Here is a 12,006-nt window from a genome sequence, read left to right as displayed (position 1 = left end):
TAAAAGGAGGTCGGCTATGATTAGAGGGTAGGTAAAAGAAATAATAAAATAATGAAAGGGGTAGGTAGTGTATGAATTAAGAGATGAATGACATGTGTCATGGGTAGAAAAGGTTAATGAATTAATTAAATAAATAAAGATTTATTTAATTAATAGAAGGAGTGAGATCAATTAAATAAATAGGATATTTATTTAATTTAGGAAAATGATAATTTAAATAAATAAATGAATTTATTTAAATGAGAAATAAGGCTAGAAGAGGATAAATGAATTAATTAAATAAATAAAGATTTATTTAATTAATAGAAGAATTAGGCTAAAGTAATTAAATAAATAAAGATATTTATTTAATTAGACATGACAATTTTAGGTGTCTACATTTTGCCCCTCTTTGAGATAATGCGGCTTGTTGCGTTGTTTCAAAGAAGATAAGATGAACTGATACAGAGTTACCCCAAGATGGGAATGATATGCCCCCTCGAGAGATTGGATGAAAAAAAATGTCTAGAAAGATGGCAGACAATCTCTCGATAAGAAAGACGGGATAGATTGGACTGACTGGATAAAGTGACAAAGTCACGGGATAATGAAGACTGACTTGGGAAATGAGGGCTAGGGCTAGGGTAGTCTATAAGATAGACCATGGGGGAAATATATCCTTATTGTCATCTACACATCCACGAGAGCAGAGTGCAGAGCGAAAATAGAGCAGCAATAGTCAGCAGCGATGACTTTGATTCATAGATTTGATTGCGTTCGTCGATATCAGAGGCTAGCAGAGGCAGGAGAGCCGGTAAGTACCACAAAACCTCCTCGTACTTTGATGCATTTATTGTTGTCATTAATGCATGCTAGGTAGAGTAATAAATGCGCTTAGAATAGGGTCCAAAAAATGTCAAAAACATGTAGGCGCGTCTGCGTTGGTGTCCGATGCGTTTGTGCTCGCTAGGCGCGTCTGTGTTTGTGCCAGGCGCGTCTGTGCGGGAAAACGCGTCTGTGTCGAATGCGGCCGCGTCTGTGCTGTGCAGGCGCGTCTGTGCTAGGAAGGCATGTTTGTGTCATCCAGGTGCATTTATGCAGAGCATAGGCACGTCTGTGTGCTTCAGGCGCGTCTGTGTAAAACAAGCACGTTTATGCAGTCTCTAAGCACGTTTATGTCAGAAAAGCGCGTTTGTGTCAAAAAAATGTGAATTTGTGTCTTCTAGGTCAAATCGATAGTTCTGTGATGAACATACACTGTCAATTGGATAAGCTGCTGAGAGGATACACTCAAGCAGGTCCTCTAGGGAAGACTAGGATAACAAATAGGGCTAGGATTGACAATTCTGTGATAGAACATACGTTGCCAATTAGGAAACTACTCAAGAGGATTCACTCAAGTGGAGGCCCTAGGATAGGATAGATCAAGGCACTTTGTGATGAACAGTGAGTACCAAGATATAGTACTTTGTGATGAACAGGGAGTACTAAAATATGAGCAACACTTTGTGATGAACAGTGAGTACCAAACACGTAGTACTTTGTGATGAACAGGGAGTACCACTAGGATAGAAGCAACACTTTGTGATGAACAGTGAGTGTCACTAGGATAGAAGCAACACTTTGTGATGAACAGTGAGTGTCACTAGGATAAAGTACCATATGCACTTAGATAAAAAGTAGCATTTTGTGATGAACAGTGAATGCCACTATGACTGACACGATTGATTTGCTTGACTGCAGGAGTATTTGCCTATGCTGGAGTCACGGGAGAGATTCCCATCGACTCAGAGGTTGCAACCTGAGCTGACCTTCGAGGACAGAGCTGCTATTGAGGCTATGGGTCTGAGACATATTCTGTATGTGCCTGAGTTTTGGGCGAACATGGGACTGCTGACTGCACTGGTGGAGAGGTGGCACTCCGAGACTTGCACATTTCATTTGCCGATGGGTGAGATGACTGTCACCTGGAGGATGTGTACCAGATTTTGAGGATACCGATCGATGGGGAGCTGATTCCCTATGATCGAGATGGAGACAGGGAGGCCCTAAGATGAGTGTTCCAGGACCCAGGACTGGAGATGAGGGCAGGGCATGTGGCATGGGATACCATGACACAGACAGGATTGGCACTACCGGCAGTGATAGGAGTAGCGATCAGTGGATTCCTCTATCTGGATAGGGTGACACAAGGGTTGGCTATGGGCTGGGGAGGTGCATTGGAGACACTGGTGACACAACACACCAGATATGCCTAGGGACTGTGCATGCTGGCACACTTATATTACGAGCTACATCAGTTTGTGTATCATGGGTCAGTGGGATTGGGCTGTGGGGTCACATTGTTACAAGTGTGGGCCTATGAGCATCTACCAGTGATGAGACCGATACACTTCAGGGGCAGAGGTCACGGATGCAGTTTCGTGCATTTGTACGACATGATCACCTCACAGCCATGGATTGGCAGGTTAGAGCACTGGCGGTAGGTTATAGATGACATTGATATGGTTATATGGAGGCCATACCTGGGATGTGAGTAGTGGGAGGATGATGCAGTAGAGCTACCATACACCTTCTAAAGCAGGTATCTAATTGGGTAGATGCCCTATGTACTGGAGAGGCAGCTGGTGGACAGGGTGGGCAGGCAGTTTGGCAGGATCCAGTGGATGCCACGGGGTTCAAGTATGTATGCACGGACTGTCAGGGATCAGGCGCAGTTTGGGCCATTACTATCATATGATCAGGCTGTTACACAACTAGTAGAGATGATGCCCCTACCTTGGGACATATGGCTAGAGATCGAGGATGCCGACATGGATGCAGAGTACACAGCATATTGGGCCGAGCATCCATTCCCACGCCTGACGGATCCAAGAGAGCTACTAGATGGAGATGGTGGTGGGGATGGTGATGATGATGGAGATGATGGGGGTAGAGGCTGACAGAGGAGGAGGGGGGCAGTTGGAGAGAGGAGGGTGGCACTGCGAAGGGAGGGTAGAGAGGACAGGCAGGCTTAGGTGGTGAGGGGTCGCGGTGGATTACCGCTACAGGTGCCAGCAACACAGGGTCCTAGACAGGTGCAGAGATAGGGACAGACACAGGTACAACCATAGGTATAGCCACCAGTACAGGCACAAGCATAGGGGCAGGCACCCGTACAGGGGGAGCCACAGGCAGAGCCACAAGGGGTTGAGGCGGAGGAGGATGAGCTGACGAAGCTGAGGGAGATCTACCAGGGATAGGCAGATGAGATCCAAGACCTGGAGAGGGAGAGGGATAGACTCAGGAGGCAACTCAGAGATACTAAGCGGGAGCGAGACCATGCCATTTAGCGCTATACAGAGGCTGAGACAGTACTGAGGGCTGGGAGGCAGGCGGTAGAGGACATAGGGGCTGGATACGCCTATGTCCTGCGGGAAGGGGAGGAGATTGCCTACTGGTGAGATCTCTATTATGGTGCAATGCTAGCTGATCAGTGGGCAAGGAGCTTCCATAGACTATCGTGGACAACGACAGCTATGGGAGGGAGCCAGAGGAGATAGACGTCTAGTGGTGGGGTTATGGGTCCTCCACCACCACCAGATAGAGGGGATAGGAGGGAGGATCCTGGGGTGGGTCCTTCGAGGGCTCAGATTTTGTCGAGGCTAGGTGGCTCTGAGGGAGGGAGTTCATCATAGCCGTAGAGGGCTCCCTATGTATCAGTATTGTACCATTTTGTATGATGATGTAGACACCTGCGAGTGATTGTAGCCATATGATTTTGACCTCATTGTATCATGACACTTTTGTTTTATATATATGAGATGATTCTCCTTTGCGGCAACTATATGCATGTGTACCTATGTGATGAGATGTTCTTATGTGATGGTTATGATATGGATGCAAATATGTACATGATGCAATGCAATATTTTTGTTCTTTTATGTTTTATATGTGTATGCATGATGCAAATGCAAATGTATGTAATGTAGATGAATATGATAATGCAAATGTAAATTGTGCTAACAGGTGTTGTGTGTAGGATGTGATATCTATATGTATGTATGAAATGCTTATATGCGGTAATGCAGGTGCAACTACATGAAATGCAAATGTTTTTGGTGTGTCATTATACTCAGTCATGTGATAGCAGGCTACACGGACTCGAGAAGGGCAATGGAAGTCAATCAAGAAAAGGGGGATGGAAGACAGAAGAGATGAAATTGAAAGAGATTCTTGTGCGTTATCATCATTGAGCTTATTATGGTAAGTAGGTTATGACAATCGAGGCATATGTTCGACCCAGAAAGTCATTGTACTTGTTTGCATGGAGATAAGACAGTCACAAACAAGGAATGCCCCAGTTCACACTAGACTCACATTGTCCTCATATCCTTGGACAAGTCATAGCATTACTAAGAGACAATCCACAGACAACAAAGAAAAATAGGTGACGATACCCCATCCTCGCCTTTCTAGTCAAAGACATCCTGGAGATAAAATCTCTAGTCAGAGACATCCTGGAAAAGCTAAAAGACATGTCACCAAAAGATAAAATCAAAAGAAAACCAAGACTCAACACCAACATCCACTATAGTCTTCAAGTTTAGTGTCTCTTGTCACTTGTATAAGTCTTATTTGATTGTGGTCACAATGTTTACTTTCACAAAAGGATAAATAGCACTGAACCATATGTTGTCTGAGTCTGTTGAAAGATTTGATTTGTTAAAGCCCATTGTTGCTGCCGTGTCTCATCTGAAACTAACTGAATCCATGAAACTGATACTTTATTGCGGAGAAAGCGGAACTTTATTGCGGATGTGTGATGCAAATGTTGCTTTATTGCGGATTGTGCGCGGATAGACTGAAGGACGCTGGAAGAAACTGTACTCCTCGAAACATGTGATGTTTTTAGTTCCACACCCATTACTAGACTTAGGATTAGCCTTAGCCACAGATAGGATCTGATTTATTATGGATGGAAAGAGGGGGAAAAGGGAGGTTTATTATGAATGGCTAACCAATCTTGGGTAGATCAATAACAAGCCATGATGAGAATGGGTAAGTTTATTATGAATGAATAGGTTGTGAGTGTGTGCAAAGTGAATAGGATGAAAGTGAATCCTGAAGGAGGGAGGAGCAATGTCTCTACACATGGCGCTGGTGACCCAGTTTTCACCATGGTACTTGCCTAGGGCACCACCGAAGTGGTTTTCACCGTTGGACGAAATTATTTCTCTTTACTTTTTTCGATTTTTCAATGCTTTTTGTGTCACAAGGCGCCTGTTTGCCAGGTTTTCACCAAGTAATGATTTTTTTTGTATTTTTTAAATTTTTGAATTTTTTTTTTGTATTTTTGAATTTTTTGAATTTTTTTTGTATTTTTGAATTTTTTGAATTTTTTTGTATTTTTGAATTTAGGATATTCTGAAGAGCTATGTGTAAAACCTGTGAAGGTGCATGCTATTGATAGGATCCTCCAAAGGTTCACCTTCTGTAGTTGAGAGCTGATATGCCCCAGATCCATATGCTACTGTAATGATGTAAGGACCAAGCCAATTTGGTTCGAACTTGCCCTTCTTCTCTCTGTCTTGCTGATTTTTAGGATGTTCTTTGAGAACCAAATCACCTACCTCAAATGTGCGAGGCTTGACTTTATGATTGTAACTGCATTGTTTCTTGACTGAATGATGTGTAGCTCGAGTGACTGTCTTCCTTGATAAAGGAATTGAGATAGAATTACTAGTGTGTGGACTACGTTTGCCCATATGTGTGTCACCTAAAGAAGTTTGGGCATCCCTGATAACAAAGTCCCTTGAGGAAGTTCCATTAAAGATCCATGATGTATCGCCAAAAGGAGATGGATGTGTGGAACAAGTGGATGAGTGATGAAGGCTTATGATTGCGAAAAGAAGTGAAAGTAGGATAGCATGATGGAGACTTAGGATCAACAAGTATGTTTTTTTACTTGAAATTGTAGAACTTTTGCCCCCAGTTATTTTGATATTAGGGGAGATCAACTCTTGTTCCTTTTCTTTCATAGGATTTTTATCCTTGACTTTGATTTTTGCAGAGTCCAATAGCTTTTGATTTTGATTTGGACTAAAGGACTTTTCTTTATTTTTGAATTTTAGATTTTTCTTTTCGTAGCTTGATTTTTGATCCCCAGTGAGTAAGGGATTTTGTAATTATTGTTGATCCAAGTCTGGAAGTGGAGTGGAAATGGTTTGAGTGGATGAAATGGTAAGGCTATGTGAGTTCTCAAGAGGGCTGGCAATATGCTCAATAGATTCTTCGTTGGAACCGCTCTTACGACTATTGATATCAAGAGGTGCTTGCACCACTAGAGGAGATTTGCATTCAGACTTAGTAGCCACAACACTAGGTGGTTCACACCCAATTCCTTGGCATTGAAAATTGTTTGTAGGTTGTTCATGTTGACTGAATGTCTTAGGAGATAGTGGGAATTGATCAACATGAAAGATATACTCCCCACATCCCATGTCTTTAACATTGAGCTTTTCTTTGATCTCTGCTTGTTTTGATGTAGAAGGTTTCAAGGCTTTTGGATCAACATATGCTGATGAAGGAATAGCTTCTCGATTGACTAGTATTGTTATTTCTGATCTAGGTTGTAGATTGTTGCAATATATGAATGGATTTGGGTCAGCTTTGATGGTCACTTCAACTCCATTATGAGGAAACTTGATACATCGATGATATGTAGATGGGACTGTGCTCATCTCATGAATACATGGACGTCCTAGCAATATATTGTATGTGAGATCTATGTCTAGGACTTGACAAACCACATCCGTTGTAACTGGCCCAACTCAGAGAGGTAAGGTGACTGTACCCTTGGATGAATGCTCTTCATCATCATATGCCTTGATGGTAATTTTGTTTGTAGAATTCACAACTTTATTAGAATATCCCAATTGTTTAATAGTGCTCAATGTACAAATGTTTAGACTTGCTCCTCCATCTATTAGGACTCGTTTGATTCTATGTTTGTGTATGAAGGCTTCAATGTGTAATGGGGCATTATGTGGCTGACTTAGAGAGGCATCATTGGCTTTTGTGAAAGTGAGAGAGTGTGGAATGGAAAGGTATCCCACCATGGCTTGAAACTGGTCCACGTTCAGATCAGTAGGAACGACAATGTCTCTCAAGATTTTGTCAAGAATAGCTTTATGTGCGGGGGATATGCGTAAGAGCTCAAGAATTGAAATAAGTGCGGGTGTCTTCCCTAACTGTTCTACAAGGTCATACTCAAGTTTGGTTGATGAGGAAGCAGTGTTTTTAGCTGGAGCACCTTGCAAAGTGATTTTACCTCGATGGGTTGTAATATGACATTCAGAGGTAGGTTCGGAAGAAGATCCAACACCTTTTAGGACAATCTTGGGTCTCCAAGTAGAATTCTCAGGGTTTTTGTCCTTGATGATAATGGTAGAGACGTAATTGTCCATCGAAATGTGATTGATAGTTGAATCATAGTTATAGGTTGCTCTGGTATAGTTGGTTTGGTCATCTGTGGCTTTAGCTTTTCCCTTGTCATGCTTTGGGAATGGTTCCTTAAACATCTCATGTTCTTGATTGGATGAGTGCCCTTCAATCTCAATGTCACCCCTATCAATGAGATCTTGTATGATGTTCTTCAGTCGATGACAATTTCCTGTCTTATGACCCTTGCTCTTATGAAATTCACAATATTCGTCATCATTCCACCAATTTGGTTTGACCTTTGGCTCATATGGAGGAAAATCTGGAATAGTGATTACCTTGTTTGCCACTAGCTTTTTGAAAACTGACTCAAGTGGTTCTCCCAATGGGGTGTACTTCCTTCGTGATCTGGAAGTTGTTTGAGTATTCACTTGATTGTTTGTAGAACTTGATCCCAAAAAGATGAATTTGGGTCGCACTGTGTTGGCATCAACAACACCATCATTGACCGTGTTCTTGTTTTTATTCCAAAATCTTGGCTTGTCTTTTCCTTTAAAGTCATCTTTGTTTTCCTTGAATATCTTAATAACTCCTTGTTCAATTAGGACCTTCTCTATTGCTAAGCCTTTTTCAATGACATCCTTGAAGGTGGACAAACAAGCTTTCCTTAGATCATAGCCAATGTCTTTGTTAACATTTTGGGTGAACATCTCTACCATTTGTTTTTGTGGAATTTCACAAGAGCATCTGCTGGCTAGATTTCTCCATCTTTGTAAAAATGATGCAAAAGACTCTCCCTCTTTTTGCTTGGTGTTGCACAAAGTAGTGACTGATATGTCTGTCTCTATGTTGTAGGAGAAATGTTGGATAAATGCTTCTGCTAAGTCACCCCATGACTTAATACCAGGTGGGAGTTGGGAGAACCATTCCATAGCTTGATGACCTAGGCTTTGTGGGAATAATCTCATTAAATATGTCTCTTCTGCTGCTACCTCAATGCAGGCTATGAAAAACTGTCTTATGTGTGCCTTAGGATCCTGTTTGCCTCTATACTTATCAAATTTAGGCATCACAAAGTGTGTAGGAAAAGGAGGCATTGGAATGCTCTTGTCAAATGGATACAGACATATGTCTCTCATTGTGTATGTTGGTTTCAGTGAATTTATGTCCTCCATTTTCTTTTGTAAGTCCCTGATTTGTTGCTCCAAATTGTTCTTAGGTGGAGATCGACTTCTTGGACCATACCCTATACTTGAGGCACCAATTGGAGGAGGAGCATGTTGCATATATGGATGATATTGATCATACACATGTTCATATGGAGGAGGTCTATAGTGATGCTGCATATATGGACCACTTGGGTATAGATTCATGTTGAGGAACGCTATATCTATTTTGTCCATGTATACCATACTCTACAGGCATGTCATGTTCAAATGTATTACCCCCAAATTTGACATGGGGTTTCCTTGTGTCCAAATTTTGAGCATGTCTTTGAATATCCAATTGCTTTAGTGGTTGATCCTTAGCATTGGTATGTGATTGAGCATATCTTTCTACATAAGACTTCCATAATGGTCTGCGAAGGTGAGTATCATATGCTTGACCATGTGTATGTGGGACCTCTGGTTTTTGAAACAAAGATGATGGTGACTCAAGTACCATATGTGGTCCTCTATTGCCTCCACTATTAGGTCTCCTTTGATCCATGTTGGAGTGAGTTTGTTGCAAAGGTCTATGTTCCATTATTTGAGACATGTCAAAATCATGAGGTATCTTGGCTCCACTTTGTGCCATCATTTGTAAGAAGTATTGTCTATCCCTCCTCATTATTTCCTCAATCAATCGATTGAAGCGGGGGTCCATAATGGATTCTTCCACATCTGCTAAATGTACGGAAAAGTTGTCATTATTTGTATCATTGTTGTTTGTAGTGTCCATGTTCTCAACATTTGGAATGTTTCTATAGGCATCCATGTCAGGTAATGTGTTATGATCAGTATTGAAAAAGACATCATTGTCATACTCATAGACACTCATTTTTGCGGACTCTTGAGCCTCTTTAGTTTCTCTCCTAGATTTTTGAAGACGGGTTTCAACCATGAACTAGGTATTGACCAAGATGTGTGAGACTAGATGAAAATGGAAAAAGTATGGAAGACCAAGAGTTGGATGAAATGTAAATGAATCTGAGGTGTACTTGCAATGTCCAAAGTGTAAGACCAAGTATGTATGTAGTAGAGTAGGTGTGACTTCCAAAGAGAGGATAGCTTCTCTTGATGAGGTAAGCTGACCTTGACTCTAAGTAAGACCAAATGAGACCCAAAGGTGATAGAACTTGATGAGGGACCACTTAGCAAAATGTTGTTGTATGTAGTGTGTTGACAAAGTATGATGAGGACAAGCAAATGACCTTTTGACTCAAGTTTAGACAAATGTGAATGTAATGTAAGGTGTAAAGCAATGATGGACTGTGTGAGACCCAAAGACAGGTTGAATGCTAAATGAAACCCTAGAGAAATAACCTAGGAAGCTCCGAAACTGACTGTGTTTGTGTGCTGTACTGTAAAAGTTTTTCAATTATGATCACAGACGCGCCTGTATCCTGCATAGACATGATTTCCTGACACAGACGTGGTTTTGTTTAACACAGACGCGTTTCTGAGATTTTTGTAAAGTGCATTGTTGATTCTGGAAACACAGACACGTTTCTGCCCTTCACAGACGCGGTTATACAAAACAAACGCTATTATGTTCAACACAGATGTGTTTCTACAAAGTTTGTGCAATTTTTTCCAATCTGTGAAGTCATTTTTGTTGTGACCAAATCTGACTGTTTGACTATTTTTTCATGACAAGAGGATACAGTGTTGATGAAGGCCCAATGTTTGCAAGTGTCTAGACTCAAAATGACTCCAAGAAAAGTGTGATGTTTGATGTAAAAATGTTTTGCATACACTTGAAGACATAAAAGACAATGTTTTGCTGTTTGGTCTTGAATGTTTGAATGTTTAAAATAAGTCAAGCACAATTCTTATGGCTGGCCAAGACAATAGTTGTTGATCCCACATGGGGTTTTACCCCCGAGGCTACGCTATTTAGAGCGGATACTTAGATGCTTGACCTCACTGGCTCCACCCTCGGAACTCACTTCTTGGGTCAGCCAAGCATTAGTCCCCATGAAAACTCCCTGTGGCGAACTTCGTATCTCTACTAAGAACCGTATGTGTGTGGGTCACTACCAGAGGTTCGACCTCCTGCCCCAACAACTAGAAGGATTTGGGCTTCTAAAACAAAAAGGTGTTAGTAAGGGCATCCGCTCATGTGGCCATACATGCGGCACTTTCAGCTCTGTAAATACAGAAGGCTCCCAGCCGGTAGGGGTTACGCCCTACAACTGATCAAATAAATTTGATCAAACGAGTTTATGGGGAGACATAGTATCGGTATGAACTAATTAGCAGACGTTATTCATAGTTTTCACCATGAATATTTAATTTTATAGTGGTTTGGAAGAAGATGGCTTTTCTTTTGCTACCACTTGGGTCATTCTCTTCTCACTAGTAGTCCTAATGACCACACGGGAAGATAGGCCCTCTAAAGATTAAACAAAAAGAGCCTATTGCTCAAGACACAAAAGACAATGATTTAATTTTAGTGCACCAATTGAAGTGTTTGCTAGTCTATGAAAACAAGACACACAATAAAAATCCAAAAACCCTCGCCAAGGACCTGCAACAAAGATTTATTAGTAGTTTGGATTGTTTCAAATAATCACCCCTTCCCGCAAGCACACAAGTTAGGTAAATTTTAAATCCAAAAGACTTTGTGAAAAATAGGGGCCTTCAACAAAATGATTTTTCTTTCAAGACAAGCTGCACCAATTTTGTTAACTAGATCTGAAGATGTTAGCTCAAAATAAACTGGATCTGAAATGACCAAAAACTGAATCAATGAAGCTAAAAAAAAAAAAGATCAACGCACACAGACGCGGTTACCCCAAACACAGACATGCCTATCTGTCGTAGATGTGCTTCTGTGAGACACAAATGCAACTCTAGAACCTAGATGCGATTTTTGGACACAGACACGTCTAAAAACACCTCAGACGCGACTGAGGAACACAGACGCGGTTTTCAAAATCTGCAAAAAAAAAAAAAAATATTGTCGAAGATGCAAACGCGGTTCTAGATGTCACAGACGCGATTCAGGAACCCAGATGCGATCCGAAAGTTCACAGACGTGGCAGAAAGCCAAAAACACGATCCGAAAGTACGCAAACACGGAAATATCAAAATGTTGTCAAAAAATGTCAGATCTGCAACTTCAAAACACAAAATTTGCAACAAAAATGTTAAATGCAAAAGGGACAAGAGTCCCACCGGGCGTGCCAAAATGTATATGGTGAAAATGGATACAATGATAATGATATTGAAAGGCTAAATGAATTCAACCACAAAACCCTAGCCTAACAACAACAAAGATCCACCATAACATATGAAGATTACCTAAGACAATGCAAATCAAATGAAATCACAAAGATTATACCATCACATGTCCAATAGGGTTTGGATCTCCATTCTTCCTATCTCCATTGATCTTGCT

Source organism: Cryptomeria japonica, chromosome 3 (genome assembly GCF_030272615.1).
Source record: "Cryptomeria japonica chromosome 3, Sugi_1.0, whole genome shotgun sequence".
Classification (NCBI taxonomy): domain Eukaryota; kingdom Viridiplantae; phylum Streptophyta; class Pinopsida; order Cupressales; family Cupressaceae; genus Cryptomeria; species Cryptomeria japonica.
This window is presented reverse-complemented; position numbering follows the sequence as displayed.